Consider the following 15937-nt stretch of genomic DNA (forward strand, 5'->3'; position numbering starts at 1 on the left):
TTCCTTCCTTTTTCAGATAACTCCAGCTTATATCAACTTGACATAAAAACCAGCCAGGACAGAGATGAATTTGTATGGTGGACTTATATGGGGCTCATACAGTTCTGGCCATGAGTCTTTAGAAAAGAACATTGGGAAACTGGAGTAGATAATGAAGGACTTAAATATCCTGAATACAGGAGGATTCAGGAAATGAACCGAAAGAGAACTCAGCCAGAAGGGAAGGCTCAGAACGTAAGGAGGAGTTGGTAGGGGATATTTTAGAGGTAAATAACTCAAGATTTAAAGAACTGTCAGTCACACCCCTTTGTAACTTAGCAGACAAAACTTAGAACATACTTAGGGCAAGGATGAATCCTCTGAGACAGCCTAAAGAACAAATCAGCATATCTCAACTTAGTTTCCCTCATCAACACTGGTGAGCCTTCTTTCTTCACACATTTTTTGCTATGAAAATTTCAAATGTTTTTGATTATCTGTCCACAATTGGATTTTACTCCACAGAATCGAGAGTGCTGAATGAGACATTTGGTTTATCTGAGCAATAAAATATGTATGAAGCAAGATCAAAACCTTACCTGGATAAATTTGTCCTTTATTGTTTCCCCTCTAAGAAACACTGACATTTTCTTCCCTGATGGAAGAGAAACTTTCTAGAACATGATGACCTTTATTCATCCCTAAGTTGCAGCCTTATATCCAAAGAACAAATGTAAATTTCCTGAGAACTGGCTTCTTGTTGGACAACCAATGACTGGACATTGGAAAGCACATATTATACTTAAGAACTAGAGAGGATCATCAGAAAATACAATTCACTTTCTTTTTTCCTATTTGTTTATTTAAATTAGAAACAAGCTTGTTTTACATGTCAATCCCAATTCCCCTGCAATTCACTTTCTAATAAGCTTTAAGAAAGCATCAGGTAGCCTAAAATGACATAATGGTGAGGCTCTGAAGCAGAGACCCAAAGAAAAATAACATTTTCAAGGAGCTTGAGTGGAGAGACATGATTCCTCTCTAAAACCATGAAAAAAAATGCCAAGAAACTCAACCAGGATCCTAGATTCCACCACTGAATTCCAGAAATCAGTTGGCTTCTCTAGGAGTCAGGAGCAATGATGAATTAGTGTCTCTGTGTGGGAACAGTGCAGGAGAGGATAATAATGAAACTGTGCACCAAACATCCATAATCTTCCTAAAAAATAAAATCTCCAGAAGTCAACATGTGACACAAGAGCAGACCTATGAGAATAGTAGAGTCCTTGGGACTCATTTGTCATGTTCTCAGCTCTAAGAAAGACCCTCTTAGAAGGCAGTTGCTTAGAGCCTGAACAAATGAGGATCACAATAAGTACTTTTTAGTTGAGTAATTTAGAGACAAGGTTGAAGTAATTTTCCCTGTAAGGAAATTATCTTCACATATGAGGAATCATAAAATCACACTTTGTAAAAACAAGCCCAGACCTTTCTATGTGGCAAACAAAGTGGGCATAATCCCAGTCTCCCTGGTGTGTAAATTCTAATTTATAACATACATTTCAGTACGGAAAATTATTCATCAAAAATGACCAAGGTGCCTTACAGATTTTGTTACATTGGAGGAGAATTTGTACAACCTGGGCACTTATAGAGGGAAATGCATTTTGTTTCTTGATTAGTGCAGGGAGCAGATTTATGGTCTACACAAAATATTTCTTAGGTAGTGTGTGTGCCTTGTGTCAAACCTCAGAGTCACCATCTGTAAAATGAACAGATGGGGACAGCATCTTAACTCCGGGTATGGTAAGAGAACAAGAGCCTCACCTGGGCCACGAAAGCAGGTTTGCGGATTTCACTTTAATCTGCAGTGCCACCTTGTGGTTATCAATAAAGACCGCACCCAGGGCAGGAAGAGGCTATGTAACTGTAGTTCACATTCAAATGTGGCCAAGGAAGGATGATGCAAGCATGTGCTTTCTTTCCCTGTAGCTGGGCCCGAATGAGGGGAATGGAAGAGTTTTATTTCCAAGGTAAATTCTGTTGCTTATTAAATTTTGTCTTTTTGGCAGCATCTAAAGTGAACTCATGTAAGATAGTTTGGAATTCTGTGAGAGTTAATCTTCATTGTCAAGATGACTGGATTTGGAATTACCTAGGAGATACACCCATAAGCATGCCCTGGAGTACATCTCTATAGAGGGTTTACTAAGGAGGAAAGATTGAACTGTGTGTGAGCAGCAGTGTTACCATCCCATGAGTAGGTTCTCCAAGTGATTTACAAATGAAAAAGAAGGAACCCAAGCACACACTGATGGGCTCCTTTCCCTGTTCCCTGGTCTGCTCAGATGCATGCATGTAGCCTCATGCTCCTGATTCTATGTTGGATACTTCCTTCTATTACCATGTGCTCCCTGCCAAGGTGGACTGTACCATTTGTACCTTCAAACTGTGCAGAAAAAGAAACCATCCCCCACTCAAGTTGCATGCTGTCAATTATGCTGTCACAGCAATAAGAGAAATACCTAATGGGGATGGCAACAGTTTGATAAAGGCATCCACCCTATCACTCCATAGATACATGCCCTTTCTTAAGTCAGTTAGACAATGATAGATGGGATGGAGCCAGGGCAAGCCAGGTAAGACAGACACAGAAAGGAGACAGGTTTGATTTTGTTGTTGTTGTTGTTTTTTTTTTTAACTACTTTCACTTATGCTACTTACAGAGGCATGAAGATTTTGAACTTCTGAATCCCTTTACTTTCTTCCTATAATTACTTTTCTCTGAAGAATACATGACAAAAATGAGCTTTTATGTCTCAGAATGACCCTCTACCAGTTCACTAACCTCAAGTTCACTCTAGGCAGCTAGCTCTAAACCTGTGGTGCATTGTAAGTCAGAAGTTACTACTGGACGCTTTCCACAAGAGGTATTCACATGGATTTGCACTCCAGGGACTTTGCTTGCTAGGGCAGAAGAAACAATTTGCAAGTATCTGGTTCTTGAATGCTCAAGAACTCAGCAAATGCTTTCCTTTGGGATGTGGAGCAATGTGACAGCATAAAAAAACAGGAGCGCCTGCAAAGGAGTCCTCCCTGTACTTGGCACTGAGCTAAACATTCACCATATGTTTTGCTATTTGATTTACTTTAACAACATTTGAAATAACTTGTTTATTATTCTAATCTTTGTAGTGGAAAAAGCTGAAGCTTGTTAAAATAGATCATACACATACCTTCAACTCAGATTAACAATGGCATCATTTTTCAATCTCTCTCTCTCTCTCTGGAGTCTATGTCTTGCAATATTAGTAAAGCATGAGGCAGGCTTCATGGCGTTCTCACTGTTACTGTAAATGTTTATCTCTCAATTCACTATGTCCAATCTTTGAATTTAGATTTAGAACACAAAGCACAGCATCAGATAAAAGGCAGAAGGTCTGATCAGAGCACCCAGTGCATCTCCTCAACCCAGGGTGACATTTTATTTTTTGACACATCCTTTGAGATTAAAGCCAAAGGGAATTGCAATCCAGAAGCTATAGGACAATTCACCTTGTCGACCTGTTAATGCTCACATTAAAATAATTTGATTTTGAATTTAAAGACATGGAGTGGTCAGGATTTTTCATTACTTCTCAGCTCCCAACTGGATCAGTTTAGTTGCCTGTCTGATTGCAGTGAGTGTATGAGTCCATAGCTGGTGCTCCCACAAGGATTTGCCTCACTGGTTCCTTCTCTCACTTCTCAGGTCTAGATAGGATGAAGGCTCATATTAAGACAGGATCTAGACAGCATCATATGAACTTAGAGTCCCTCCATTCTCCAATCTTACTTGTCTTAATAGATACTTTATCAAATTATCCTAGGAATACCTTTCAAATTAAATCAGATCGACAGTGCTGCACATTGGTAATCATCTTGCAAGTCAGTGTAAAGGTGGGCTTTAGCACTAAGCTGGCTTTGATTTGTTGTGTGAAGGTGTAGATCTTTTAAATTCTGTTGCCTTCTCTGGAAACCTATGAGTAATTTCAGTCACAGTTAATAACAATATGAGAAATATTATGACCTAGATTCCCTGAGCCCTGAATTCTCCTCAAAATTTTTTGATCCTGAGGAAGATCACGGTTCTCTGAGCTTTAAATTCCCAATCAATGGGTCATTTAGAATAACCCCCCAAAACATCTATATATCTGAATACTTGAACCTTTTACTCTGAATAAGTCAAATGTCTTCCTACTAGTGTTCTCTTTAAATATCCAAGTCCCACATATAGTCATGTAACCAGACATCTTTATTTTTATAAGTTTTCTATAAGATTCTAATGAGCAATTAGAATAGAGAATCTCTGCATTCAAGAGTGAATTCTGCAACAGCCCTCCTGCTAGTATATCCCTATCTTCCCAAGAATATAGAGAAGATACAAAGAAAGAACAAACAGACCAAAATTTTTTAAAGTATGTATTTAAAATGCAACCTGGATCCCTTGCTTACACCCCAGGTTTTCCTGTTAGACTGTTCTGAGCAAAGTGTTCCAGGAACCCGGGCCACCTCTTCTTGAGTCACTGAAAATGTCTTGTAAGTTTGACAAAGAATATAAGATGAAATGAGAAAAAAATGGTGGTTTCCTCTAAATATCCCAGCTTCCAGGAAAGGCTTATAGGAGGTTTTACAGTCTCATGACTGTATTTTCAGTGCTCTAAGTGGTTTTTCTAATGTGACAAAACTGCTAGAAACATAGGAAGAGTGAAGAAACACACTGAATCCTATTCTTTAGACAATACACACAGTGCCAAAAGCAGGGAAAAAATGTCAGCACCATCTTTCAGATTTTCCAATCAGCTAAAAATCCTCATTGATCACCATCCAAGGAGAGAAGAATGGCTTGGGAGTCAGTTTCTGCCAATACCTGCAGCCTCCTGCATCTCAGTACCTGCTTCCGGCTCCAGATCCATCTGTCAAGTCACACTGGCCCATTTGCAAATGCTATCTGGCTACATAGGGCCTCTCTTATTCATCACATTTATTAAGTAATAGAAAGTGAGTTATAGTCATTACAGAATATAAAATGACTTTCATTCAGGTGCTCAAATGAGTCCTACCGACTGGAAGATGAAAATAGGAGAGCTGGCTGACTCCTGTCTATGTCCAACAATTGTGCCAGGAAACAGAGAGTGGTCAGGGAGTTCTTTCTAGAAAATTAGTTCAGCACTTAAGCTAATTAAGCATCATTCCTTCAGATTTGTGTGCTGTACGTCCAGAATGTGCCTGGAACTGTGGTAGGACAGTGTGACTTTGGGTTAGGAACTGAACTAGTATTTGAAATAGCCCTAATGATGTTTTTGACACAATACCATGACATAAAGCATATTGAAGGTTAGTCAAATGTAAGGAACATTTGAAAACTGCCTTTTTCCTTTTACATTTCTCTCCTAAAATTCCATTTGAAATGCAAGCATTTTATGCAATGGACAATTGTTCTCTTGACTGTCATGTGCCCTTATGCTATCTTGATGGACATTTTGTTGGCTATGACTCTGGTAAAGACAGTCAGCCTTCTGATTCTTCCCTACTGAGGTCTTTTCTTGTCTCTGTCAATAGTGATATATTTCAACCTTACTACAACATCAGTGGAACTAATTGCTAATAATCTTTCTGAGAATTGGTTTGTTTCTACAAATCTCTACAATTGGAGGAATTCTTAGATAATCTCTTATTTAAACTTTAAAACCTATTTTTATTTTTTATTTATGAGTATGAGGGTGTATGTACCCGAACCCATGTGCAATAGTGCCAGAGAGGCCAGAAGAGGGCATTGGATTCCTTGGAGCTGGGGTACAGGAGGTTGTGAGTCATGCTACCTGGGTCCTGAGAACTGAACTACATTCCCCTGCAAAGGTATTCATCACTCTGAACCACTGAGCCATCTCTCCAGCAAAATACTACTCAGCCTTAAGAGAACTTAGATTATTTAGTAGAAATGGGAAATTTAGAGAGTGTCTGTATTGGGGAGTATAAGTAGCTGCATGTATTTCAAGGTCTGGAAAAGAAAACAGAAGTGTTTTAGATAATAAACTAAAAGACATGGTACATAGAGTCTAATTCTTAGAATTATTCCACCTTGACATAGGTTGTCTGGGAACTCATTAAGAGCTCTGATTTTGCAAATATTCTAGTAATGTATTAGATCATGGTGGGAATGGTATATATAGTCCTGAATTGATTGTGGCTCATGTTATTTAAAGTGCAGGTATACAAACTATCATCCTATGGTCCTCTAGATATATTTTTGTACCAGACCGGATGTAATTAGTGATTCTAAGGATTCATCAAAATCCAAGACCTTTTCCATCCTTCTCTTAACTTCTCATGTTATTTCTCTGTTGCTGTGATAAAATACCATGAACTAAGGCAATGAAAGAAAGGAAGAAAGAAAGAAAGAAAGAAAGAAAGAAAGAAAGAAAGAAAGATTATTTTGTCTTGTGCCTTCAGAAGAGGAAGAATACATTACTGTGGGGAAACAGGACAGCAAGAGGCAGCATGGGGCAGGAAGAAGCTAAGACATCACATCTTGAATGATAAAAAACAAAGCAGAGAGAGCAAACTAGAAGTGGGGCATGGTTATAATTCACAAAGAACCTTAGTGATGTACTTCCCCAGCAAGGCTTCACCTCATAAGAATTTCACAAAGAACACTCACAAATGGAATCCAAGTACTTAAATAGTTGAGCCTATGGAAACATTTATCATCCAAACTACAGCTTCTTTTCCCACATGGTGGGATGTAGGGGAAGCTGTAGCCATGCCTACTTAGGGGCTGGCTACAGGTGTGCCTGATCATGCTTGTGAGGGCGTGGTCAGAGTGACGTAGTGTGACTGCGTTTGCTCTTTCGGTTTCACTTTGCTTCTTGCTGTACAGGCTGCTGCCACGCCGGCTGGCTAGGTTGCTTTGTAAGTAAGGCTTTTCCCTATTAAATACCCTTATATTTCTACCTGAATCCGTATTGGTAATTTCCCACTATAGTGGGAATCAGGCATATTACAGGGAAATGTTATCTTGAGGTTAGAGATTTATTTGCTTTGTTGGTTTCTTGCCTACAGGTTTGTCATGGACTGGGTGGTTCTTTAGATGATGTCTTAATACCTTTCTGAAAGTCATTTTCCCGAAAAAATCTGTCTCAAGGTTCCCTTCTCATGCTCTTCAGTTCTAGATGAGATGTAGGCTTTTGATCAAACTAGACCAAGAAGTCTTAAACACCAGCTTAGAGTCCCTTTGCTCTCCACCCTCACCATTCTTACTAGATCCTTTGTCCCATTATTTGTATTACCTATTTTTCTTTCTTCCAGAACTATGACTGATAAAAATAGTTAAAAACAAATGGATAAAAATACAGAATATAAAAGTTGTAGATAGCAGTGCCAACTGATATGTCTCCAACACAATTCCTGAAATTGAGGCTCAGTGACCACTGGGGAAAAGGAGATTGAAAGACTTTAATAGAGAGAGGAATAGGGAGTACACTGTGAGATTGTGACTCTTAGAAATATCAAAGAAGCTACAGCCATGAAGTCTCCCAAACATGGCTGCCTAAACATGAGCTAAACAAAGATAGTAACAATAGACATACTAATTTGGAAGAGGAAAGCTCATTAGGCCTCAATCCTAGACAAAAGTCTACAGACAACTAAAGGATTCCAAAAGAGGGAGTAATCATCTTCCTCAGGTGTCAGCACAACAGCTGGTTCTCTAATACCAAATGCTGAGCTCTGGAAATGTATACATAACATATACATACTAGTAACATTATACAGAATGATTTATCTGTGTTTTTGAATTTATAACCATGTGTGTGAGTGTGGGTATGTGTGTGCATGTGTGTGTATGTGTGTGCTTATGTGCAAACAATTAATGAAAATGAAGACATAAATTTGAAAAGAGTAAGGGGGTGTAAACAGGAGGGTTCAGAGGGAAGAAAGTGAGGAAGAAATGATACAATTATATTATAGTCTCAAAAAATAAAAATAGAAACTACAAAAACTTAGAATAGTGATTTTATTTCCATTTAATAGGTTTAATAGTATACGTTATATATAATAAAATTTTTAATTTTATCACATATCATCAGTTGTTATGTTCCCATGAATAAAGAGTATTTGGCATCTGCCAAAAACATAAGATGCCAGAAGACTGTCTTTTTCTTTTTGACATTTTTTCATAGGTTACATGTAAAGTGTGGATATTTAAGGTAGCACATGAAGTTGACATCAGGACCAAGATAAGAACTTATATGGGATATAATATAATATATATTATAATATATAATATAATATAAATATAATATATAATATAAAAAAACTTATATGGGATAAAACACCTCAAACATCCACATTGATGGTTTTCTAAATCATTACAAGAAGTTGATTGAAATACAATGCATTTTCAACCTGGAAAACACTTGTCTGGGACACCAAGATGAGTATCTTCAGCAATGTTAATGACACATTCCCTCCTGTCAGATGATGAGAACGACACCACATCTCTGAGATGTTATCCTCTCCAAATCTTGTTACCCATTTCCCACAGGAAATGTAGTAGGAAAAACTCAGAGTCAAGGGTATCTTACAAAATGCCTGAGTCAATTTCTCAAAACCTTCAATTTTATCAAAAATCAAGTCTGAGGAAATGGCACAGCAGAATCATCTAAAGAAATTTGCTAACTAAATGTAATATGGTATCCTAGTTCGCATTATGGAGTAGGAAAAGTCTAAAATCCTAGTGAAATTTATTTAAATAGTAGCCTTCATTTAGTTCATGGAATGTACCTGCAAGTGCATTGGATATGATTAATGTATAAATTAATGAAATGATAATAGAGAAAACTTAGTTCAATGTGTAAGAGCATTTGCTATGCAAGAATGAAGACTTTGAATTTACCTTATCAGTATATACATGAAAGCCACGTGTGGGCGTGTGCTTTTACAATCCAAGCACTGGGCTGGGTAGTGGGAAGTGTGCTAAATAAACTTAGCGTTTTATGTGACAATCTGGTAAGCAATATTGTCTGAGATATTATTTTATCATCTTCAGTGATACAGCATGTTGATGCTACATCCATTCATATCATGTGGTGACAGCACACCATGTTGACATTTGACTGTTGCTCTTCATCTAAACTCTAATATTGTATGATATGATATATATGTCTCTATATATGGTATAGCATCTCAGAATGGTCTAAGTCACCTGTCCTATTGAGTCTCAGTTTTCTCCTCTAGAAACTGAATGTAAAATTACTTCCTCTAATAGTGCATTGAAGACTGTGATGCTTTTAGTATTGTATTATCAGACAGGATGCAGAAAAACCAAAGTCTTTGACCAAGTTGTCAGCAAAATCTACCTGTCTTTTTCTTTATGCATCCATCAAGCAGGCTTGGATTTGAAAGAAGGAGAGAGTCATGCTCCAACTCCAAAGTGAGCTTTAATTTTTAAATGAATTGGAACTACAAAACTTTTTTTTAAAAGACTTTATTTACTATGTGTACAACATTCTGCTTCCATGTATATCTGCACACCAGAAGAGGGCACCAGATCTCATAATGGATGGTTGTGAGCCACCATGTGGTTGCTGGGAATTGAACTCAGGACCTCTGGAAGAGCAGTCAGTGCTCTTAACCTCTGAGCCATCTCTCCAGCCCCCGGAACTACAAAACTTTTTAAGATATAAAATATCATATCAAAATTATGGTTTATGTATATATGTATTTGAAATTTCTTTTGTGATATTAATGGTCATATAGAGTACCAATTCTAGAAAGATGCTTAATCTGTCTTTCTTTACATGATTGTGGGGTTACTTCTGAATTAGGTAACTATGAATTAAGTTTATAACCTCTGGATGTACTTGACAAATTGTGGTCCTGTAACCTTTCCAAAATTTGCTGCATACCTCATTTAAAATATTTACATTTTCTACAGTGAACTGTGACCATTCCTACCAGTGACCTTTGGAGTCTCCAAAGTTTTAAAGAGTCAACGTAAAATCAAAGGATTATGATATTAGTGACAATAGAATAGTCCCTTAACTTTGATGGTTTTCTATTCCATATCAGGTGGATCTTCTGACATGAGACACAGATTTTCAATTTTCCTTTAACAAGCATGCTTGTATTTAAAGAAGAAGAGGGTCATGCTCCAACTATAAAGTCAACTTTAATTTTTAAATGAACTGTACACTACACCTATAATATGTTTAATGTTGTAATATGAAAAGAACTGTTTCATTTTATGAGGGACATATGCTGAAGCATTGCCAGTTTTTTTTCTTTTGGTTTTTCAAGACACAGTTTCTCTGTGTAGCTTTGGAGCCTATCCTGGCACTCGCTCTGGAGACTAGGCTGGCCTCAAACTCACAGAGATCTGCTGGCCTCTGCCTCCCGAGTGCTGGGATAGCATTGCCAGTTTTAATTTGCACAGGTAGCCCATTTTGGCCATAACTTTTAATAAATGTGGAAATTAAAAGAATCACCCTTATCAGAACTCAAAGCAGTTGCCTAATGAAATCATGAATAGGTATCTATGTGGTACAGAATACATATTTTATTTTTTCCTCCAGTTTTAAATTTAAATTACAAACAAGAATGTTTTACAAGTCAATCCCAGTTCCCTCTCCCTCCCTTCTTCCCCTGCCCCTTACTAACACCCTACCTATCCCATACCATTTCTGCTCCCCATGGGGAGTGAGGTCCTCCATGACAGCATCTTCAGAATCTGTCATCTCCTTTGGAATAGATCCTAGGCCCTCCCATGTATGTCTAGGCTGAGGGTGTATCCCTCTATGTGGAGTGGGCTCCCAACATCCAACCTATGCTAGGGATAAATACTGATCCCCAAAGATTTCTGAGGCCTCCTCACTGACACCCACATTCATGGGGTCTGGATAAGTTCCATGGTGGTTTCCCAATGATCACTCTGGAGGCCAAGAGCTCCCACTTGTTCAGGTCACCTGTTTCTGAGGGTTTCACCAGTCTGTTCTTGTCCACTTTACTCATCACTTCTCCTTCCCTGCAACTGGATTCCAGTTCAGTTCAGTGTTTAGCTGTTGGTATCTGTTTCTACTTCCATCAGCTGCTGGATGAAGGCTCTAGGATGGTATATAATTTAGTCACCAATCTTATTATCAGGGGAGGGCATTTAAGGTAGCCTCTCCACTGTTGCTTAGGTTAGTTGGTATCATACTTGTAGATCTCTGGACGTTTCCCTAATGCCTGATTTCTCTTTAAACCTATACTGGTTCCCTTTAAGATGGTGTCTTATAGTTTGTGCTCCTATATTCTTCCTTCTACACAACCTTCCTGATCTTTATGTCCTCTTCACTCTTCCTCTTCTTCCATTTTCATTCTCCTAGCTCCCTCTCCCCTCCCCCATGCTCCCAATTTGCTCAGGAGATCTTGTCCATTTCCTCTTCTCTGAGGGACCATTTATGTCTCTCTTAGACTCCTCCTTGTTGCCTAACTTCTCTAGTGGTGTGGATTGTAGGCTGATAATCCTTTGCTCTATGTGTAAAATCCATATATGAGTGACTGCATGCCATGTTTGTCTTTTTGTGACTGGGTTACCTTGCTCAGAATGGTTTCTTCTAGTTCCATCCATTTGTCTGTGAATTTTAAGATTCCATTGTTTATTTTCTTCTGCTTAGTAGTACTTCATTGTGTAAATGTATCACATTTTCTGTTCTTCAGTTGAGGGGCATCTAGGTTGCTTCCAGATTTCGGCTATTACAAATAATGCTTCTATGAACATAGTTGAACAGTTATATTTGCAGTATGAATGTGCTTCTTTTGGGTAAATGCCTAAGAGTGGGATTGGTGTATCTTGTGGTAGATTGATTCCCATTTTCCTGAGGAATCACCATACTGATTTCCAAAGTGGTTGTATGAATTGGCACTCCCAGCAGCAGTGGAGGAGTGTTCCCCTTTCTACACAACCTCACTAGCATAAACTGTCATTGGTGTTTTAGATTTTAGCCATTCTGACTGGAGTAAGATGGAATCTCAGAGTCATTTTGATTTGCATTTCCCTGATGGCTAAGGATGTTGAACACATTCTTATGTGTCTTTCAGCCATTTTAGATTGTTCTGTTGAGAATTGTCTATTTATTTCTGTACCCCACTTTTTAATTGGATTATTTGGTGTTTTGGTGACTAGCTTCTTGAGGTCTTTGTAAATTTTGGAAATCAGCCCTCTGTCAGATATGGAGTTGGTGAATATCTTTTCCTATTCTCAGGGCTGCCTTTCTGTATTGCTGACTGTGTTCTTTGCCTTACAGAAGTTTCTCAGTTTCAGGAGGTCCCATTTAGTAATTGTCGATATCAGTGTCTGTGCTACAGGTGTAATGTTCAGGAAGCTGTCTCCTGTATCAATTCATTCAAGGGTATTTCTCACTTTCTCATCTAAGAAGTTCAGTTTGGCTGGATTTATGATGAGGTCTTTCATCCATTTGTACTTAAGTTTTGTGCATGGCAACAGATGTAGATCTATCTGCCGTCTTCTACATGCCAGCATCCAGTTATGCCAGCAAAATTTGTTGAAGATGCTCTCCTTATTCCATTGTATATCTTTAGCTTCTTTGTCAAAAAAACAGGTGTTCGTAGGCATGTGGGTTAATATCAGGGTTTTCAGTTTGATTCCATTGGTCTACATGCCTATTTTTTTGCCAATACCAAGCTGTTTTCAGGACTATAGCTCTATAATAGATCTTGACGTCAGGAATGGTGATGCCTCTGGAAGTTCCCCTATTGTACAGGGTTGTTTTGGCTATCCTGGGTCTTTTGTTTCTCCATATAAAGTTGAGTACTATTCTTTCAAGGTCTGTGAAGAATTGTGCTGGGATTTTGATGGGGATTTCATTGAATCTGTAGATTGCTTTTGGCAAGATTGCCATTTTTACTCTGTTGATCCAAGAGTATGGGAGATCTTTCCAATTTCTGGTACCTTCTTTAATTTCTTTCTTTAAAGACTCAAAGTTCTTGCTATATAGGTCTTTCACTTGTTTGGTTAGTGTTACCCCAAGATATTTTATATTGTTTGTGGCTATTGTAAAGGGTGATGTTTCTCTGATTTCTTTCTCAGCCTTCTTATCATCTGTATATAGTAGTGCTACTGATTTTTTTGACTTTATCTCAACATCCCATCTCTTTCTTAGTTGTGTCTTTGTGTGGCTTGGGTACCAAGGTAATTGTAGCCTCATAAAAAGTGTTTGGCAATGAACCTTCTGCTTCTATTGTGTCTAACAATTTGAGGAGTATTGGTATTAGTTCTTTTTTGAATTTCTGGTGATATCTGTCCAGAAAATTGTCCATTTCTTTTAAATTTTCAAATTTTTTGAAGTACAGGTTTTCAAAGTATGATCTGAAGATTCTCTAGATTTCCTCAGTGTCTGTTGTTATGACCCCCCTTTCATTTCTGATTTTGTTAATTTGCATGTTCTCTCTCTGCATTTTGGTTAGTTTGGCAAAGGTTTGTCTATCTTGTTGATTTTCTCAAAGAACCAACTCTTTGTTACATTGATTCTTTGAATTGTTTTCTTTGTTTCAACTTTATTGATTTCTGCCCTCATTTTGATTATTTCCTGGTGTCTACTCATCCAGTTGAATTGGCTTCTATTTGTTCTAGAGCTTTCAGCTGTGATGTCAACTCTCTGGTTTCAGTATTCTCTAGTTTCTTTGTGTGAGCAGTTAGATCTATGAACTTTCCTCTTAGTAATGCTTTCAAAGTGTCCCATAAGTTTGGGTATGTTGTATCAGCATTTTCATTGAATTCTAGGAAGTCTTTAATTTCTTTCTTTATTTCTTCCTTGACCCAGGAATGTTGCAATTGCATGTTGTTCAATTTCCATGAGTTGGTAGGTTTTCTGCAATTTGTGTTGTTTTTTACTTCTAACTTTAAAGCATGGTGGTCTGATAAGACACAGGGTGTTATTCCAATTTTTTTGTACCTGTTGAGGTTTGCTATGTTGCCAAGAATGTGGTCGAGTTTTGAGAAGGTTCCATGTGATGCTGAAAAGAAGGTATATTCTTTTGTGTTTGGATGGGAAGTTCTATAGATGTCTGTTAATCCCAATTGAGTCATTATTTCTGTTAGTTTCTTTGTCTCTTTGTTAAGTTTCGGTCTGGTAGTCCTGTCCATTGGTGAGAGTGGGGTATTGAGGTCTCTCACTATACCTGTGTGAGGTCTAATTTGTGATTTGAGTTTTAGTAATGCTTCTTTTACTAACATTGGTGCCTTTGTATTTGTGGCATACATGTTTAGAATTGAGACTTCTTCCTGATTGATTTTTCCTGTGATGAATATGAAATGACCTTTTTCATCTCTTTTGATTGATTTTATTTGAAGTCTAATTTGTTAGATATTTGGATAGCTACTGCAGCTTGTTTCTTGGGTACATTTGATTGGAATATTTTAGTCCAACTCATTACTCTGATGTAACGCCTGTCTTTGAATTTGAGGTGTGTTTCTTGTATGCAGCAGAAGGATGGATTCTGTCTTCATATTCATTCTGTTAGTCTGTGGCTTTTTATAGGTGAGTTAAGACCATTAATATTGAGGAAAATTAAGGACCATTGAATGCTTATTCTTGTTTGATTTTGATTTGCTGTTGGTACTGGTAGTGTATGTGGATTTACCCTGCTTTTTCCTTTGGGCTTTTGTAAAGTGTGATTATCTATTGCCTGTATTTTTGTGAGTGTAGTTAACTTCCTTAGGTTGGAGTTTTCCTTCTAGTACTTTCTGTAGGTCTGGATTAGTGGTTACATATTTTTTAAATCTCGTTTTGTTGTAAAATATCTTGTTTTCTCCATTTATAGTTATTGAAAGCTTTGCAAGGTCTAGTAGTATGGGCTGGCATCCATATTCTCTTAGAGTCAGTAGAATATCTATCCAGGTCCATCTGGCTTTCAGAGTTTCTGTTGAGAAGTCTGGCGTAATTCTAAAAGGTTTGCCTTTATATGTTACTTGGCCTTCTTCCCTTGCTGCTCTTAATGTTCTTTCTTTATTCTGTATGTTTGGTGTTTTAACTATTATGTGAAGAGGGGACTTTCTTTTGCAGTTCACTCTGTTTCTTGTTTCTGTAGGCTTCTTGTACTTTCATTGGCATATCTTTCTTTAGGTTGGGAAAGTTTTATTCATTGATTTTATTGAATATGTTTTCTGCACATTTTAGTTGGTTTTTTTCACCTTCTTCAATACCTTTTATCATTAGGTTTGGTCTTTTCACAGTGTCCCATATTTCCTGGATATTTTGTGTTAAGGATTTGTTGGATTTAAGATTTTCTTTGCTTGATGAATCTATTTCCCCTAGTTTATGTTCAGTGTCTGAGATTCTGTCTTCCATCTCTTGTATTCTGTTGGTGATGCTTGTATCTGTGGTTCCTGATTGTTTACTCAGATTTGCAACTTCCTGCATTCCCTCAGTTTGTGTTTTCTTTATTGTCTCTATTTCAGTTTTCAGGTCTTAAACTGTCTGAATTGTTTCCTTCAGCTGTTTAATTGTATTTCCTTGGCTTTCCTTGATTTCTTGGATCTTTTGGTTTGTCTTTTCTTCCATTTCTCTGAAGGATTTTCTCATTTCCTCTCTTAAGGTCTCTATCATCTGCATGAAGTTGTTTTTAAGGTTGCTCTCTGCTGCTTCATCTGTGTTAGGATATTCAGGTGTTGCTGGCATAGAGTCTCTAGACTCTGGTGGTGTTATATTGGTGTTTCTGTTGTTGTATATGTTCTTTTTATCACTTTTTATTTGAATTACAAACAAGATTGAATTACATGACAATCCCAGGCCCCTTCTCCCTCCCTTTCTCCCCTACCACTCCCACAACTAAAACCCTACCTATCACATATCCTTTCTTCTAATCTACACCTGACTCAAACTTTCTGATCCCTCATGACCTCTGCTTCCTTCCTCTT

General features: G+C 37.7%; 1 long non-coding RNA gene across 1 annotated transcript in view; it reads left to right on the top strand.

The window, feature by feature from the left end:
• The first annotated feature begins 1929 nt into the window (after nt 1-1929).
• Nucleotides 1930-15937, top strand: part of LOC113830989 — a 45234-nt gene continuing 31226 nt past the window's right edge. Inside the window, exon 1 of the long non-coding RNA XR_003482208.2 lies at nt 1930-2012. This is a non-coding gene — a long non-coding RNA (uncharacterized LOC113830989). The remainder of the gene's footprint in view (nt 2013-15937) is intronic.

This window comes from Cricetulus griseus, chromosome 2, assembly GCF_003668045.3.
Source record: "Cricetulus griseus strain 17A/GY chromosome 2, alternate assembly CriGri-PICRH-1.0, whole genome shotgun sequence".
Lineage (NCBI taxonomy): Eukaryota > Metazoa > Chordata > Mammalia > Rodentia > Cricetidae > Cricetulus > Cricetulus griseus.